The sequence below is a fragment of the Bombus flavifrons genome, chromosome 12 (genome assembly GCF_040668555.2).
Source record: "Bombus flavifrons isolate JBK064 chromosome 12, iyBomFlav1_principal, whole genome shotgun sequence".
Classification (NCBI taxonomy): Eukaryota; Metazoa; Arthropoda; class Insecta; order Hymenoptera; family Apidae; genus Bombus; species Bombus flavifrons.
In genome coordinates this window covers 5076977-5096658 of record NC_138453.1, presented here as the reverse complement: position 1 = coordinate 5096658, position 19682 = coordinate 5076977, and the positions used below count along the sequence as shown (strand labels likewise).

General features: G+C 36.9%; 2 long non-coding RNA genes across 2 annotated transcripts in view; both read left to right on the top strand.

Moving 5' to 3' along the window:
- The window catches only part of LOC138185485 (uncharacterized), a 356409-nt gene that overhangs the window by 261247 nt on the left and 75480 nt on the right, over positions 1–19682 (top strand). The gene's annotated exons all lie outside the window — the stretch shown is intronic.
- Positions 8848–9620, top strand: LOC138185466 (uncharacterized). Its single transcript, XR_011174622.1, has 2 exons — positions 8848–9195; positions 9269–9620. It is a non-coding gene; the product is annotated as an uncharacterized LOC138185466 (long non-coding RNA).

Sequence of the window (19682 nt, the reverse complement as noted above, 5' to 3'; positions counted from 1 at the left end):
GCAATGGAAAAGAACACACAGAAATAAATTTTCAAATATTAAAAAAAGCGGGATATTTTTACTTTTAAATTGCAATAAAGCACGATCACAACTTTCATTCGATTTTCATTAGACCAACTACTTTCCAAGTGATTTTTAAACGATAGATATTCAAGAAATAGTTATAAGTGGCCAATGATTTAAGGAAGAATTATAAAGAATAGGATGTTAGTATACAGGCCAATAAGTCATCAAATCATCCATTATCCTATTTTCGCGATGGAAATCACGCGCTTCCTCGTGTTCCCCCGACTTGTCGCTTATCTCATAGACACCCACGAGCGGGAATACAAGCGGTGCAATGTAAAAGTGTCCTGACACTCGACGTGCGGACAACACGGCCAACGATCAAAGGGACGACAAACAAGAGCAGTGGTCATCGAGTTTGAGCCGAGCCGACGCGGCGGATATGCCGCGTTGACTTAGCACGCGCACCATGAGTAATCAAACCAATAACAATTCCTGTCTCGTGCAACAAGTAACCCGATCGACACAAACAAGCTGGTGACACGATTGTCAAGTTCCTATGGAATCACCGGTGATTAGCGTTCGCGCGAGTTTCGTCATAGTCAATAGACCGTAGAAAAATCGGAGTGCATATTAGAATATTAGTAATTGATTATAAGTATCAGGGAGGCTTAGATATGACAACACCAAACTACATACTGGTAGAGGAATGTAAATTAATAGAAATGAAAGAAAAAGCACTAAAAAGAGCAGCGAGGTACGAAGAGAAAGCCCTAGAATCAAAAAAGGAATTAGTAAAGGAGTGCATAAGGGAAAGAGAGAGAGAATGGGGGAGTGGTCAGGAAGGGAAAAGAGCAAGAAAGAGAAAGAAGGGACTGGAAGAGATAAGAAAAGGAGAGACGCAGATAAAAATAAAAGAGGAGCAAGAAAGGATGACAGCAGACCAAATTATAGAAGAAAGAAGAAAGAGAGAAATAGAAGAGAGGGGGAAAAGGATAAGGGAATCCAAGTACAACATACACTACAGAAACATATCCAAAGAGAAATTACCAAAGTACTTAGAAGGGAGGATGAAGTGGAAGGACAGAAGAATACTGGCAAGATTCAGTTGCGGAAACGAGACCAAAGCAAGGGAATACTGGAAAGAAGAGGGGGAAAAAAGATGCAGACTATGCAGAAGGAAAGAAGAAGATCTAAGACATGTAATAGAAGAATGTGAAACAACAGGAGGACCAAAAGACATAGGAAAAACGCTGAACGAGACTGGAAAAGGTTTAGCAGAACTAAAAGCAATAATAGAGAAGAGAAGGGCAAACGATAAGGAGGAGGCACAGCAAGGAGGCTAAGGACCAAGGTGGCAGTAGTTTTTAGTCATTAATTGATAATTTATAGTTACTAATGCTTAGTTTTTAGAGGTAGAATAAGCAATGTAGTGCAATAGAATAGAGCGGAAAAGAGGGGAGGTAGACATGTAAGAAGGGAATTGGATGTAAGAGATGTAAAACCGAAAGTTCGTCCAAAGCCGAAAGGCACGGACTAAACAATAATAAATAAATAAATAAATATAAGTATCAAGGAAGATTAAAGTCCACTATAGCGTGGAAGGCGAATCTTTACGACATCGAATCTTTTTTAAATTCAAAATAAAAAATTTCAAACTTTTTAATCATCGTCTGAATTATTTTACTTACACGCAGATTATTGTTGCGAACTTCGCTTTTAACAAATCTGAAAAAGTCTCGAGATACGTATCGATGCCTCTGATAAATTACGCGATCATTTGTTAAGTTAAATATTTAGAACATTTTCCATTTAAAATAAAACTTCGTGAAAAAGTGACGTGATTCTGAAATTTCTCTTAGATTTTTGGTTTTAAACTTCTATGATGTTAAAATGACATATTTGTAACTTTCGGGCATTAGTCGTGTTAATAGCATACTATTATATAATGGTTTTGTTCCGATGCATTGTAAACATTCTTCACTTCAATGCAGCTTTAAAAATTGTAAAACAATAACCCCTTTAAATGGTTTATTAATTGCTTTTATTCTTTTATCTAGCTCTTTACAAAATCTTCTAAATAGTTCGGATTAAGATTCAAGCCTTTTCCTTACAGGTAGAAAATGTACCTATACGTTCCCGTTATATATATACTCAAATACATTAAACGAACATAATATAACGTAATAATGGTTTATATGACATATTATTCGACTTATTTGCTGGCCGGGATGAGCCATGTTTTATTAGAATCTGCAGGTTCCCATTATATAGATAACATATGTTCGTCATATAATATATATACAATCAATTTATACTTTATATATTAATATTTTATATATATATATAAAATACGAACGTAAATAGTGTTCCACTTTCCTGCTGGCTGGATTAGGTCATATTTTATTACAGCTGCGATCCTATTATATCCCCGTAAGTTTACGGCAAAAGAAGGGTGCATGGATCAGCGTGCGGTATGATTGCCAGTAATCCGGCATCGGTAGACGAGCTTTCGATTATACGATCCCTTCTTACCATGATCCGCACAACACACTTATATCGAAAGGATGAATCGTGCACCGGTTGCCTCGCGAAATGATTTACCTGCGTCTTCACGATGGACGCGATCTAGGTGCGCTTTTAAACGCTATGTTAGACCAAGCATACCTATATATCTGTCTACCCTACAACCCCTCTTTCACTTCGATACGATTTCGCGAGCCAATAAAAAAATGCGAAGCGAGGAAAGAAACACCGGAGGAGGACCTGTATGGTTGGACGGCCGGTTATTCCGGTAGCTGGTTCCGCTATGGTATTTCGTTCCTTTGATCGTTGCCAAGGCGAGCAACGAGTTCACGAAAAGTGCTGCTAAATTATATCAAATACTGGCTACGTTAACTCGCCTCGCTTTTTGTTTGCCCCGTGCACTCTGTGTACTTATGTGCGAAACCAAGGGGGACGTTTCACGTTTTCCTCTATACGTCGTTCCTGTATTTCGAGTATACACAGGTTGTTCGAAAAATCGCACTTTTTACCAAGCACTTACTTACTTATTGTGGAAGCAGGTCTCGCAGACGAGATACGGGTCCTGATACGTTGGTTCCTTCGTGGGACGGGTAGATTTTTGAGGTTTGTTGGATCGAGCGTTGTTCTTTCGCTATTGTTGGAAAAAAAAGCTTGAGAATTTTGGATCGAAGCTACGTCCCAGGGGAGATGTTCGCAGATTTAGAATTGGGGAGAAGAGGTTAAGCATCGGGCATCGCAGGGGTTGTAATTTTATCGTGGTGGTAGATATTTTTTCACCAACTTGACTAAAAATTTAAACAAATTGGTACGTTAAAAATAACAATTTTGTTAGGCGGCACTTTCAATTTCTTTTACAAAATTGATTAAAAAATTACATGATCGAAAAATTACCCACTTCAATAGTGAATACACAGGAATAATGTCAAGCTTTACACCATAGAATACAATCAATAGAATAACACATTTTTTAAACGCGCAATTTTAATCTCTTTGCATAATTACTTACAAAATTACACGATCAGAACGTTACATGCTCCAATAGTATATAATGATAAGCATACAATATACACAAGCATAATGTTAATCTTCTAATCATAAAATACGAAGGATAAATTAACTAATAAAATCCATAGGACGTCAGAATTCGAACAATTGCGAAACGGATAAAATGGTAACGAATCTGACCGCGTACCATCAGTTTGTGAATCGAAGCCCCAGTGATTTAAAGCAGTAAATTACATAGTGTGATGGAGGTAACGAAAGGTGTGACCAGTCGAATCCAACGATATAGGAACGCACGTTCAATTTGAAACTTTTAACTAGTCTTGCGGCCTACGTACATTTCTACCGGTCGTGATTTCGTCCGGCCGAATAAATCTGTATAATTATTATCGTACGTGTATATAACGGATGGCCTAGGCCCAGTCTGAGCGTGGAAGGTAGCCCCATCGGAAGGAAGCTGGTTTATTTTTTTGTTGTGCCGCCTCGAGGAACGAGGGGCACCCCATAAGCCTCACCTTTGAAACACCTGGCTATTACCGCTGGATGTTTTATATATACGTGTGTTATATATTATATATTATATATACATATATATACCACCATATGCGACTGGCCCCACCGAGACTAGCGTACCCATTTTCGTGCATCCCCAGACATGTGCAGAGTATACTCTGAATTGAAGGGAGGCAAAGGTCCCGTTTCCTTTTTTCTCGTGTCGTGCAATTGCTCTTCCAGGAATGACTCTGAATTTTCCACGAAACAGTGAAGATTATGATTTATTATTATTTTTGAAATTTTTAAGTTAGGAGTTGAACGTGTTTCATTGAAAGCTTCTATGGACTGGAAGAAATTTTCTTTTTTTTTTTTAATATTAGTAGACAAATTTTATTAGCGGAAAATTGTTATTCCCTCGTGATAGTTAAATTAAGAATCGATTATGGATTCCTATGAAGAAAATGGTTTTTTTATTTATATATATATTTTTTATTATTTAAATAGCGATGGTTAAATTAGCGATACATCGTACTTTGGATATTAGGACGTTTGGAACCATGTTTGGTCATGCTATGAATGGCGATACATCACTTCTATTAATTTTTATTCTAATTATTAAGTCTCATCAGAAAGAAGAAAAAGATTTGGAAGCAGAAAGAAAGCATAACAAATTCTGGAAGAGTATTTACAGAAGTTTGGAACTGTATTTTTCCACATCAGCTCTACCGAGAAATCAGCCGAGATAAATCTGCTACGGTCACGCTCGTCGATAAACTAAATGCCATTGTACTGTATCACTAAATTTGTTTACGGTGAAACTGTCCATCGAGCCAATTAATGCCCGCGTCTGGATCTCACGAAGCTCAAGGCCTCTTTATCTTAATCTAAACTACTTAATCGGTAGTTGTACAAGCGAATCAATATTGATTTTGCTCGTGGCTAGCTTCTATGACAGTGCTTCTAGCAAATCTTTTCCTATATGAATCAGAGCATGGTGAATTGCACAAGAGGATGACCTTTGTTCGTGACAACATATAGTATATCGTGATAACTCAAGTTTTTAGCATTTACCAACGTTTAGACATTTGTAATAGTTTAAAGAGTCCAATGTCCCTTTTTTCTTTCTTCTCCTTTTTTCTTGTGTTCAGCTCTTGTGACAAGAGCGTTCAACGAGCTCTGGTTCGTGACCAGTCACTTATCTCGAAAGTAGAGGGTTCCTCTTTTGGCCAACGATGTAAATAGCGGGAAATTGGTAAGGTAACAATGGCCAACACCTGCATTTTTACCTCTGCCTCAAGGCTCCTGCGCTGTTGGCTAATTAGGGGCGATTATGCAGGTACTACCGGTATGAGCGGGTCGTTTGGTCATTCACTGACGGTGATTCATTCAACCATCGTCGCAAAAAAGAATCGACAAAAGCTATTTCTAAATAATTTGAAATTAATAAAAAGAACGATGTGCTTTTTGATCCTTTGTCAATTTTCACTACCATAAAAGCTTATGTTTTCAAACCTTTATACTCAGAGATAAGTCCTTCCGTTTCTCTTTAACAATTACTTGGTAAGTTGATTGTAATGATGATTACATAGAACAATTCGGCTCGAGCAAATCTTAGTGCCACGCTACGAGGGCTTATTTGAATTTGTTTATCCTTTTCGCTTCAAATTGTGTGAGCATATCGGTCGACCTATCTGTATGACACGTTATAGATTTGTTATTTTACTTATCGCTTATCTGCATAACGTTATGCCTGTTGCGTTCTCTGCGATGCGTCATATCGCGGTTGTGTTTACGAGGAGGAATCTTCGAATTTTCCAACGATGAGTATATTTGTTGTACTTCGACAGGACGTGTTTGTACAAACAGACGGAGGTTAGGGTTACGCCATTTACACCAAATCTTTAACTTGATTACTCATTTCTTTTTATCATTATTATTGTTTGTAGGGTGCCCTTTAAACTAAAATTCAAAGTAAGCCAATATTATTACACTGATCGTAGGAGTTGTTTTTTTTTTAATAATAATCAAAACTATTTACTTTTTTGTATTTTCTATTTATATAAAGTTAATAACATTCTCATTTTACTTATTGTTCATAAAATAAAAAATTGATTTATATTTCAAAAATAAAAGTTTCTTTTATAATTTTACACAGACGAGAAGAATAAAACAAACATACGCACGAGGAAGCAACATTCCATTCTCCAAATATTGATGTCTGGCTCGTTTTCGTTTCTTTTCATTTCGCTAAAGCGCCTGACTTCCAACACGCATTTCAGTTTTGCTTTTCCGGGCTTGTTTACAGGCTTATTAACAACTGCGATAACCAGATCGCAAACAATGTACTTGAGTAATCCACCAGTAAAGACGAAACTCCGAATCTTTCGGGATCCCGCTGTTTCATTGTTCCACACTGCGTACCTGCTTGGTCCATGAATCCTTTCGTCCTGCGAGCTTTCATCCAACTGTTTCGAGAGCTCTTCTAGCGTTTACTTTTGTACTGCTTCTCGTTCTTCCCTTCACAACTGACGCGGTAACAGCATGTCGCGACAGTTTCATTTTGGAAACATCAAAACAGAAAATAAAGATTAATGCTGCTTCGCTGATCACTAGATCTCTGTGGTAAAGTTCTTTTTTTGAAGCGTAGAAATATTCTTAGATTAGACTAGGGTTGACATTGTCCTTAAAAAAGAAAATAAAAAAGAATACTTTTTCCAGCGATTCGTGAAGTTTATTCATTCTATCGACTCTTCGTCCTCTTCAAAAACATCAATTTTTAATATAAGTAATTTGAGAGATTAAGGAATCTCCAATTTCTCCAATTAAGGAATTTCCAATTTTTACCGATTTTAATTTTACCAATTTTAATTTAGATAGTTTTTTAAGTATTAATATTATTTTTAATTTCTTTTACGGTGAATTCTAAGATCATAAATTTCTTAATAATACTTCCATTAATTAACGAACCTACTTCGATATTTCAAATCTCAAAAAAACGCAGCAAGAAATAGTTTCTTGGATATCAAAAAGTTCCGAAAACTGAATGTCACTCTAATCGTTAATAATCCTCTCTTCCGTTTCGTTTACACCAAATTCAACAACTCCACAACATCCTGTCCATTCCCAAAGTCGTCTCCAGGGATCGTAGAATGTTGAAGAATGGTAGGTTATCGAAGAATGAAACGTTTCATTGAAGACTGACCTTTACACAGTGCGAGAAAGGTATCCATAACGAATCACAGAGAGTTTCTTCGCAGGAGTCCCGGCACCGACAGGTCCTTAAAGTGTCTTTAGAGTGCAGTTTCAGTCTTTCCACTGCGAACCTGGCCCATTCATCCTCAAAAGGGATAGTTTGCCAGACAGCAGGTTCAAATTCCTCAAGGTGTACGTATCAAATTCACAGAATATCTTAAACGTCGAATCAAAAAATTTCGTTTCCAGTCGAATGCAACAAACACAACAATCTACAGCAATCTTTCAGGCTTCTTCCACTTTAAATTATTTTATATTTAAATTCAATTATTAATCCACTCTAAATTACATCTTGAAATACAAATACAACTTGAAATTTCTAAGTTTACTCGGCTGCGATATTTCTGACCTGGTTATTTTCAATCTAACTAGATCCTCAGTTCGCGCGAGTAATTCCGAGGAAACATACTTATGGACGATTCAAATGGACGTTCAAGTGTCTCTAATATCTGTATCAGCGTTCCTCAACGCTTGAAAATGTCGATTTTACCCTTAGAAAATTTATTTTGAATTTAGAGAACCACTGGCGCGGTAGAAACGACGAATATATATATATTCCGTTGATCGTGAATGGGGAATAGCGTGGCAGAGTTTTTCCTCTTATTTCCTCTTTCCTTTTTTCTCTCCCGACATGAATAGCCGTCGCGGCACGTAAGACCGCTCTCCATTGTACCGAAATCTCAAAGAATCACTGGCTCCTCTTAAATCCGCTCGCTCGGTCAGGGACGCGAGGCACAGTACTTGTCCTTTGTGTGCCCCAGACCGAGGGACCTGCTGCTGTAATTTTCGAAGAAAGTACCACGTCTGCCTGTATCCACGTCCACGTTGCTACGAAGATTACGTCGAACCATCTTGATTCTATCGTCAGGATGGACGTGTCCACGGTAAAAGCGACGTTTATGAACCGCTGATCACTTTCCGATTCAGATCATCTTTCTACTGGTCTACTCGAGATTAAAGCTTCTGTCGTGTATCGGTTTCAACGTGATTAGGGATTTGTTAAGAGATGAGTCGTGGTGATTACGTCGCGTGTTGTTGGATGTTGCGGGTTTGAGTTGTGACACGGAGCAGATTCTTATATATGTATCGTGTTGTATAACATTTTTGGCATTGATTGTTGGAAATGGGGACGGTGTAAGATAGAAGTGAATGATGGTGCCAGTAGGAAATTGAGTAGATTTTTATTCGTGTTCTTTTTTGTTGAGGATTTATTAAAAGGTAGAATCAGAGATTCTTGAATTAAAATAAAAATCTATTTAGAATTTAAAATTCAACGTTCAGTACTTAAACGTTTTATTATTCAATCGTAAACTACTTGAACTAAAACTTTAAGTTAAGTCATTGAAAAATTTTTAATTAAATATCGATTTTTAATTTAGAAAATAACGTGTTATATAATATTAACACTAGGTTTACGGGCGTTTCGTATATACCTATCTCTACGAGCACCCGTCAAATTGACGGGTAAACGAAAATACGCATTTTTCTTTAAAAAATCGATTTATTCAAATTAAGTCTGAAAGAGACAATATTTGGCTTCACGTCTAAATAAATTATTAATAAATAAAAAGTCTTTTTTCAAATTATCACTAAAAAGATAACAATAATATTAACACTAGGTTTACGGGACCCGTCAATTTGACAGATTTCGAACTTCGAAATGAAATATATCAAAAACCATAGCACCAATTTTAACCATTTTGCATCGTAAATTAATCATTTCATCTAAAAAATTTATGCACAAAATTATTTTTTCCTAGGCTTTCTAATTTTTGAAATCTGTATGTAGTATATCTATCTACGAAACCCGTCAAATTGACGGGCTAACTGATTTCATAAACAAACTGTTTTTCAAAGACAGTGTGGAAAAGTTTCAGTTATTGTAGACATTTCCCATTATTGTCTCCGCTTATTGTAAGTATTTACAATAGGATAGTTGAATTTGGGCACAGTATTTTCTTCTTTCTGACCAATCCCCCTTTTCTAGCAATCACGAGTAAATCCAGGAGATATAATAAGATATTGAATAAAATTGTCAACATCAATGAAGATTGTTCTGAGGATACCTCCGTAGAAGATCAATATAAATTAGGCCAAAGCGAAGCTGACAGTAAAAGTTCTGAATATATTGAAATTGGAGAGACAGAAGGATCTTCGGATAGTGAAGAGGAAAACTTCCTGAAAGTGTGTTAACAAGAAAAGGATGCGTATTTTTTCTAGTTCTGACTCCGAGGATGAAAGGACGAGCATTCCAAGCACATCCCAAAATGTAATGGGTGAAACCGAAATTGCAATTGACGGGACACAGTGGATAAAACTGAAAGCAGGCTGATCTAGGGGTAGGAAGCTCGTTCGTGTGATATTCAAGGATATCGCAGGGCCTACTGGCTATGCTAAGAGAAATATTATGCCGGGTTGTGTAACTAGTGCTTTCGAATGGATAATTGACAGACGCATAATGGAACACATAAAAGATTGCACTGAAACCGAGGCGCATCGAGTTTTGAAAAAAGACGGACAATCACAGTTGCTAAGTTACGTAGTTTTCTAGGAATTCTATATGCCCGAGGCGCATATGAAGCGAGATCATTGAAAGCCTCCGAAAGATTACAAACAGATAAATTTGCGCTGATATCCGAAATATGAAACAGATTTATAAGTAAAAGCCAGGCTTGTTACAAGCCATATGAAAATATCTCAATAGCCCAATGCAGGTTTACGCAATATATGCCGAATAAGCCTCATAAGTTTGTATTAAGTTAATAAATTAAATTAAGTTTCGGTTTGGAGTTGATGTCCAAACAAAATATTTTGAATGGTTTCCCTTATATGGAGAAAGATGAAACTCGATGCTCAAGGGAGAAAAAGACAAGATGACTTTGTTTTTCTCACATTTATATAAATCAGAAAACTGCACGTTTACTGTGTATAAAAGTAAACCTAACGTAAAAGTCCTTCTTCTAAGCACCAAACATACAGGTATACAAGTGGAAGACAATTATAAACGTGTTCCAGAAAACTTTGCTTTTTATAATAAAACAAAGTTTGATGTGGACGTCGTTGACCAGATGGCACGCAAATATAATGTGAAAGCAGGGAGTTTTCGATGGCCCCTTCAAGTTTTTCTTCAATATTTTAGATTTGGCAGCAATAAACGCGTGGATATTATGTAAAGAGTGCACCAGATCGAAAATATCCAGAAAGGAATTCATATTTTGTTTAGGAATTAGTTGGAGTACACAAGAAGAACATCTGCCAAAGATCAGACGCTCCATTTCCGACACCTTCAACGTCAGAAGTGCGAAAAAGTTGTCAAGTGGGTTATTGCAAAAAAAAAATAGAAGTAATAATTATTGTATATATTGCAAAAACATCGTACGCGGAAAATGCACAAACAACATTCAGTATATTTGCAAAAAATGTGCTTAATAGATATGAATACCCTGTACCGTTAATGTTATTGTTATTTTTTTAGTGATAATTTGAAAAAAGACTTTTTATTTATTAATAATTTATTTAGACGTGATGCCAAATATTGTCTCTTTCAGACTTAATTTAAATAAATCGATTTTTTAAAGAAAAATGCGTATTTTCGTTTACCCGTCAATTTGACGGGTGCTCGTAGAGATAGGTATATACGAAACGCCCATAAACCTAGTGTTAATATTGTATAACACGTTATTTTCTAAATTAAAAATCGATATTTAATTAAAAATCTTTCAATGACTTAATTTAAAGTTTTAGTTCAAGTAGTTTACGATTGAATAATAAAACGTTTAAGTACTAAACGTTGAATTTTGAATTCTAAATAGATTTTTATTTTAATTCAAGATTCTCTGATTCTACCTTTTAATAAATCCTCAACAAAAAAGAACACGAATAAAAATCTACTCAATTTCCTACTGGCACCATCATTCACTTCTATCTTACACCGTCCCCATTTCCATTAGTAATAATTATTGTATATATTGCAAAAACATCGTACGCGGAAAATGCACAAACAACATTCAGTATATTTGCAAAAAATGTGCTTAATAGATATGAATACCCTGTACCGTTAATGTTATTGTTTTTTTTTTAGTGATAATTTAAAGAAAAGACTTTTTATCTATTAATAATTTATTTAAATGTGAAGCCCAATATTGTTCCTTTCAGACTTAATTTGAATAAATCGATTTTTTAAAGAAAATTGCGTATTTTCGTTTACCCGTCAATTTGACGGGTCCCGTAGAGATAGGTATACTACATACAGATTTCAAAAATTAGAAAGCCTAGGGAAAAATAATTTTGTGTATAAATGCTTTAGATAAAATGATTAATTTACGATGCAAAATGATTAAAATTGGTGCTATGGTTTTTGATATATTTCATTTCGAAGTTCGAAATCCGTCAAATTGACGGGTCCCGTAAACCTAGTGTTAACGAACACACTTTCCATTGTTTAGTAATTTCAGAAATATAAAAGCAATACACCATGCTTTGTAACGCTACAAGAAATCATATCTTACCAATATTAAATTTATCAACATTGTGAGCCATTTTTCAAAAAATGATGACAGCTACATATTCCCCGTAAATGAATAAAAGGATCGATACAATATCCTTTGCTATACCTTCTTCCCTTCGTTGCTGGCAATATTTCTTTAAATTCAGCGGAATTCGAAACCTTCGAGGCTGCAAACTGCCACTATACGATTCCACGAATTTATCTTCCGATCGAAGACCTCTCCTCTCGGGAAGATATCGATTTTCCGACATTCCTTTGCACGTTAGAACCTGCTCGTGCCGAAGACGTTCACCTGCGTGCACGGGCGAGGAAAAATCGAGGCTTGAAAAGATCGGGGCAGGGTGCGAATCCTCGGAGCAACGAACGCGAATGCGGTAGCGCGGCCAACATCTGTCCTGGATCCAGGACAGCTGAGCCTTGGGCGCGTGGCAACTTTTCGTTTTCCAGAAACGCATGGGGGTCCCTCTGGAAGCTAAACCGATCTCCCGACCGGACGTTTCATTGCGTTCGGTCTATTATTAGCGTCTTAAATAAAACGTTTCGCTATCCGTATGCCATGGGCCGCGTGTTGTTTGTCTTGTCTCTTAACGGTCCCCGTTGCCCTGTATTATTGCTAATTAAAGTATTTGAGTTTTATTTAGTATGTTTAATTTTGGGTTTTCTCTTAACACGTTAGGTAGCGATGTATCATTATTGTTATCGGTACATTAGAGCAGATGCTTTAATCGCTATTGTTAGGGGTTGGTAACCTTTAACTAATTTGCTTTCTTTAGGAAGTATCTTGTTTGAAGAGATTAGGAATTATTCAGGCCTTTATTGGTTAACAATGGTCAGTAATATGTGAATAAACCATAAGACTATAATGTAATTGTATCGAAATACTTTAAGTAAATTGATCGAAGGATTTCTTGCGTAAATAGCTAATTGGTTTCCTTTCTGTGAGCATATAGTTTTAAGTAATTAGGAAATTTTAGAATTTTTTTTTTATAATAATTACAAATGGCGTTTAAAGATATTCAAATGATTAAATTCCATAACGCAATTACCTAAGAGTTGAAATTTTCTTCTATGTACTTTTAATTTGTTTTCTTTGGTTTGGGGTAAATAGGATGTTTCGAGGATTAAATTTGCGTTATTAATTGTCAATTACAGATAGATAAGTTGTTAGATTTCATGATTTACTTGTATACATTGATATATTTTAACAATTGTGGATATAGGATTTCAAAGTTGAAGATGCAGAGAAGCATAGTATTTGACGTAGAAAATGAAAATTTCGGTAATCTGCAGCGATAAGAGCGGCACAGATCGATTTTCCAGGAACGTGGCATATGGTCAGTTTGCCAGGCGATTTTCTTTTAACAGGAGGTCGCGTGCTCATCGGGGGTTCGGTTTAGGGGCGGGCAGGTGACGAATGAACCAGATGACCAAAGCTCTGTCAAACTTTGGTCTCGTAAAACTGACCTAGAAACGACCATCCTCTGTTGAATCCACTTATCTCGAGTAGAGAATCATTGATCTGCAGCAAATTTTGAGAGTTCTTCGAATTTTCCCCAAACTTATTTCTTATACTTTTTAAAAGATATAAAAACAAAATGGTAACCGGTAAGTTTAAATCACTGCAATTATGCAGAGTAATCAAAGAAAGAAACAAACTTTCAACGTCTTTCTTTTCTTATCTCAATTTTTCTTTTTATATTTCTAATCTGTGAATTTGAATCATCATTGAACTATACAAAAAGAAAAAAGAAATCGCAATCTTTCAACGTCTCTTGTTCTCTATTCCAATCTCCTTGACAAAAAAATTTCTTTTTAAGTACTCTGTAAAATATACTGATACACACAAAATTATTTCTTCTCACGATTCTCCCGAAAATTCGAACAAAAGACATATAGAGCCCATGTCTACTATAGGAACAGTGATCAACGTCAGTCGTCAATTAAGACACGTCCAAACCAGGCTCTCTGTCCTCTGTTCCAAACACTTTAGCGTGGAACTGGTATTCAGACAGCGCGTTTACTAAATCGTTCGGACCCTATAATGACATCACAGGACACATCCCAGGGGTGTGAGAGCGTGCGAACGCGATATGATCTCTTCAGGACCACCGGACAAGGAGTCTTTATCTGATCGGCCATTAGGGTGAGACACAGGCCACGGACGATGCATCACAAACTGCTTGACTTTTATATTTTTCGTCCGCGCCCTTGTTTCCCTTCGTTCGCGTGACACGCTGATCATTATTGTTCCTGTTCGCTCATGAACTGATTCTCGTCCTTCTTTTGACAGGACCTCGCGCGTTAAGAGTCTTTATCTGATCCTTCGAGATGCCTCCTGTGTCTACGGTAGTTACCGTTTATGTCTTTGAAAAGTTGATGGTTTTGTCTGAGAAACTCTAGAATGATTGTAAATATAAATTAGTGTAAAATGAATTTTTCCAGTCTTTTTTTATTTATAGCTCGGTTTAAATCAAGTAAAAGTGTATCACATCTTTTGCTTTGGATAGTTTCAATTAAATCCTTATTAGAAAGATGTTATAAGGGAAAAAGTGATATGTGAATATAGAATTTATTTTAGTTTTAAAAAAAAGGAGCATTTTTTCATAGTGATGAGATATACAAAATAATATATTACGAATTATAACAAGTATCGAACTAAATAAGGTGCAAAATATCGTTCAATTCTTATTTGATTACATATGATATATGTAATTAGTTCACTTCTCATCGATAACAGTTATCGGTGAGTACATATCGATAATTATATGGCCGTGCACGATATTGATAGATCGTCGATAGATCTTGAAAGTCGCATCAACAACGTAGTACAACTGTTAACGTATGTCTTTCTTCACGATAAAAAAGCAAATTAAATCCAACGACTTCTGCTGGCTCGTAAACATTAAACGCGATCTCGATTTAATCGCTCTCTTCGTTAGAAGCATCTACGTACTAGTCGACTTCCTTTTATCATTTATCCAGAAGATTAACCCACATACTCTCGAGCATTCCTTTCTCTAATATCTACCCCATTTGCTTTCGTTGCGTTTCTGCCTAGCAGCAGAGTTAAATTCTCTTTTGCCCTGAAACATGGAGTACGATATTACCTTGCAATTCTAAATTATAGTAGGCAATTTTCAGCACTACCAGTAGATATGAAATACTCATTTATTGTAATTCTATAGTTGATTATAATTCCGTATAATTATATTCTAGACTGCGGCTGTTTATGCAAATTCACACTTTTACGAATGCAAGAGAACCTGAGCAGAGATTTATTTTACCCAGTGAATATTATAATTATACTTTGAACATTTTATATAATTTTATAAACATGCGCAAGTATCCATAGTCTAATTACAATCATTAAAATACTTTAACAAAACGTAAATTACAGCCAGAGAAAATTGCTGAAAGATCATTTACTACAAAATTAAATTTCGTAACTATCAAACATATCCCACTTTCCACAAATTCTAAAAATCTCTAAATATCCCAAACCTAAGAACTTCGTCGCCCCAAAAGAAGGATATTTGAACCATAACTCTCCCATACCATAAAGTCTGCAAACTTTATACAGAAAATAGAACGTTTAATTGTTTAAAATTTCGTCACGAGTCCTATTAACTAACCCCATTATTCCTTACCTTATTCTTAAAAAAAGAAAAGACAAAAGAAAGAAAAAACAAAAAATCAGTAGTCCACGTGACACGTACAGCCGGACAACGATTTTTCAACGACCACCGACCGCGCTCGTAACGCTCTCGATTATGATCAAATCGACTTACGGCACACACCAGGCAAGGCGCCTGACGCGGTCGCAGGTCCGACGTAGCCGTGCCTGACGTCTCCACGGGACCCTGCTTAATTAAATTAATTTCAATTGGGCTCTTGTATCGAGGGGGACCCAGATACACTTTCACCGTGTTGCGACAGCGCCGTTGCCGCCGCCGCCGCCGCCGCCCTGGATCGGCTATCTCAATCTGATACAGGTACGGCGTCTCTTGATAACAATATCTGGATGCCTCGGGCGATCGTGGGTGCACCATAGTGTGCGTACACATGCGTCCACGCGAACTTGTATTAGATACATTATGTATATACTCGCGGCCATTGGCGAGACCCGTTGTTGCTCGGCTGTTACGCGCCGCACTTCGAAATTTCAACGATTTATCGACACGAACTGGAACGCGACCGATCACCCTCTCCCCGTGGGCCCCACGCGATATCGGCATAGAGATCTTAGGCTGATTCGTTGCCCCGTAATGCAATTACGCCGCGAACGTTTCTGCGACACGCTTTCTTCCCGCTAGGGTATCTGTTGTGGTTAATTTCGGTTTTGGGAACTTTTCGTTTGGGTATTGTATAGTTTGAGGGGTGAAATTTGAAGTTTCGGATATTTTAGTTTGGAGACAGCTTTTTTTTAGGGGAGCAGAAGGTTGATTTTATAATTTGGAATTTTTTGAATGACGAAACTCAGTATCGAAGATGGTACACTTTTGTCCGAAAATTGTATTAATTTGGTTTGATATATTTTTCTCTGGTTCTGTAATGCAGATACGAAATTGTTGTATTTTTTCGCAATTTCATTGAGAATACAGTGCTTATAAACGCGTTCCATTTGTACATCGTTCTATGTATTATGTCATTTGCGTACTAGTTAATTAGGTTAAAGTATATTAAATTTCCTATCATTTAGTAGTACTTCTACGTGATTACAAAAATTTGATACTATGAAATTGGAACGTATAATCTGATAAAAGAAATGCTTCATTGAAAAGTAAGGGTATGTACAAATAAATACTTTTACAATACTTTTACAATATTGTAATAATGATTTTAGAATATCGACACGAAATTTGAATTAATCAATGTAAATTCCTATCGTTGAAACGAAAAATTGTAGGGGTGAATCAACGGGTTTGATCATTAGAAATTGATAGATTTAATGTAGATAGCATCATGTAGATAGCAGACACTCGTAAATTCACAAGTACGTCATATTAAGGTCCTTTAAGGAAAATATTGCTATTCTTAAAATGTAAACTACCCCTACTTTTTCTTTTTTAACCAAAGCATCCTACTTCTGAAACTCACTCGTATACTAAATTAAAAAAACCTATTACTTCACAAAAACCACACTGCTTTACTGGACGTTTGCTTGTCCTTCCACTTGCAAGATACCCGTAGAACCCTACCGAAGGAAGCAGCCGAAAGAAAAGAAAGAAAAAGAGAAAGAAGCTCCGGAACCCGCTTAGGGTTGAACGACCCTAGGCGACGTTTCCTCCGTCGTGTTAGCACGCAGTCAGCGAAGCTTACGGGTGCGTTCATAATCAGCGTCGACAAGGCGTACACGCATCTCGTCAATGGTACAATGAGCCCTTTCCTCGTCGTGGACGAAACAGCGGGGGTGAAGAAAGGGAAGATGAAGGAAGACGAGGTGAAAGAAGAACGCAGAAAAGTTGAACGTAGGTGGAGGAGGATATTCAGGATCGTGAAGATCGACCGCAGGAGAGAAGGAAACCGGACCTTGTTCCTGATTCAGGAACGTCTCGAGCCAGTTGGGAATCCCGGTTGATGCGCGCCAGAAGAAAGAAGAAATCTATATATATATAAAAAAAAAAAAGAAAAGAAGAGAAAGACTGGAAATCTTCCCTCTGGATTCGTGTGAAAGAGGAGAGAGAGAAAGAGAGCCGTTCGTTTTCGAGTTTTCTCACATGGTCGTACGTTTTAAGACGATCGTCGTGTGGACGAGCACGTTCTACAGATGGGAGGTGGAGAAGTTTCAGAAATAAGAACGGAAGGGTGAGGGTGGTGATCCCCATTCGTTTCATTTACGACCCGTTCGTCGCGTATCGAGCCTGCGCGAGGCGGCGTCACAAAGAACGAGAACGTATGGCCATTGTCGCGTTTGTTTGTAGGGAAAATATAGTTTTGGTTTTGTGAAACTATTAAAGCAACTTGGCGGTGGCTTTTACTCCTTTGGGCGCATAGCGGTGAACGATAAACACTAAATAAATAGGGTGACGCGGTAGACATTTGATCGCGAGCATTGATATTTAAATCGACTTTAGGGCACTGACAGTATGGTTTTCTAGAACTGTAACGATTATTCCAAATTTAAATTTCTAATATGTGACTTTCACTCCTCATAATTCAAATTCCATCATCTGAAAGCGAGTAAATACGATAATCTTTAAAATACTATCGTTACTTCATTCCATATGAAGTAACGTTCAAGTTTAATATGTTTATGAGATTCTTTCTATTATTATCACAATCGAACCTCTTATCAAGTATCCTGAGATTATAATTCATATTACGTTATTCATATTAGATCCTGCTACTACTCTACAGCAATCAAGTCACGAACAATCTTGAAATTTCAATTCAAATGACTCTATGCCCGGTATAAATACCAATTCAAACCCAGTCCCTTACTTTTCTCCTCAATTATATATCCTTCCATATTTTATGTCAATTTCTTTGATATATATTTTATACTTTAGTTACCAGTAGATCCAATATTAATCTCACGACCAAACGATCGGTCTGCAGCGTCTCAGCGTACACTCGTAACCAGTATACACTGGTAGTTTGGCCGAAGTGGATCATATCCGCGCGAACGGGCCAACGTTAATATTTTATCGCGTGTAACCCGGGCGAACACTTATCTGTTCGATTCGAGGAGGCTCCTCGTAGAAAGTAAATCTCAAAGAAGGAGAGGCCGTGTTGCACGAGGTCGCTTCGCGAGCATAAACATCCGTACGTGTACGACCTGGAATTCCCGTTTGATTTACTGCCGCTATCTCGACGCATTAGTCTTTGGTCCCCCGGGGGCCGATATCATCTGCCTTAAAAAATGCTGCCGTCAACGCGGCCCGCCAACTACCGTGCTACCCATCCTCCACGGATCGACTCGTCGTCGTTTCGTGCCGTTTATGGCCTACCATCGTTTCTCTCTTCTTCTTCCTGTCCGCCCTCATCCTCGAGAGGATGCTCTTCCTTCCTGCTACGAGATAGCATTTTGCCCTTGGTGAGATATCGCCTTACGAGCGGGCTTTCGAGTCGAAGATTGACCTTTGCCAAGGCAACAGGTACCCGTTGGATCGCGAAGGGTTGAGGTTGGTTCGATGGTACAATTAAAGTGGCTGTTCCGATTCTGACGAACTGTAGTTCGAACAATTAAAATAGTACAATGGTTCGTAAAAGTATTTGGATATTTAACAGAGAAAATTTTGATATACATATTGTTTGTGTCATACGAAATATTTTGGAATTTTATCCCCTTTGTAATGAAATACGATTATCGTAATTATGTTGAGAAATTTTAAAACAAATTTGAAAATGTGTATGGGAATTACAAGATATTTAGTGCAAATCCATATTTCGTAGAGACCCTTGAATTCTTTTCATTTTTCCTGACTACCACAGGAAAAGAGTTTGGTATAAATACATTACATTTGTCAAAAAGAGTGTATCCTCGACTCTTTTTTTTACTCTTGGAGATGCACGATCGTGTCAGGCAATTCATAAAATATCCCTTTCACAATAATATGTATCAACTTTATCCATAATTCCTGTACCTGTACAATATTTTAACTACTTTAATTAGTTTTAATAAAATAAATAATTAGAATTCCTGTACGATAAGACCAAACGTAAAGTGTCCCAAAAGTATCATAATCTTTAAATACGTAACGAAATGAATATAAGAAAATATCATCATCGAATCACTACAAAATAATCGATTATCTCTTCCATTAGAAATCCAAATTACAATCAATCAAACACGTAAACATACTATCGTACACCAATATCATTTCCATAACTCAATTCCATACTGCAAATATCATTTAATGAAACAAGAATGAAGAGACAAACCGAATTCTTC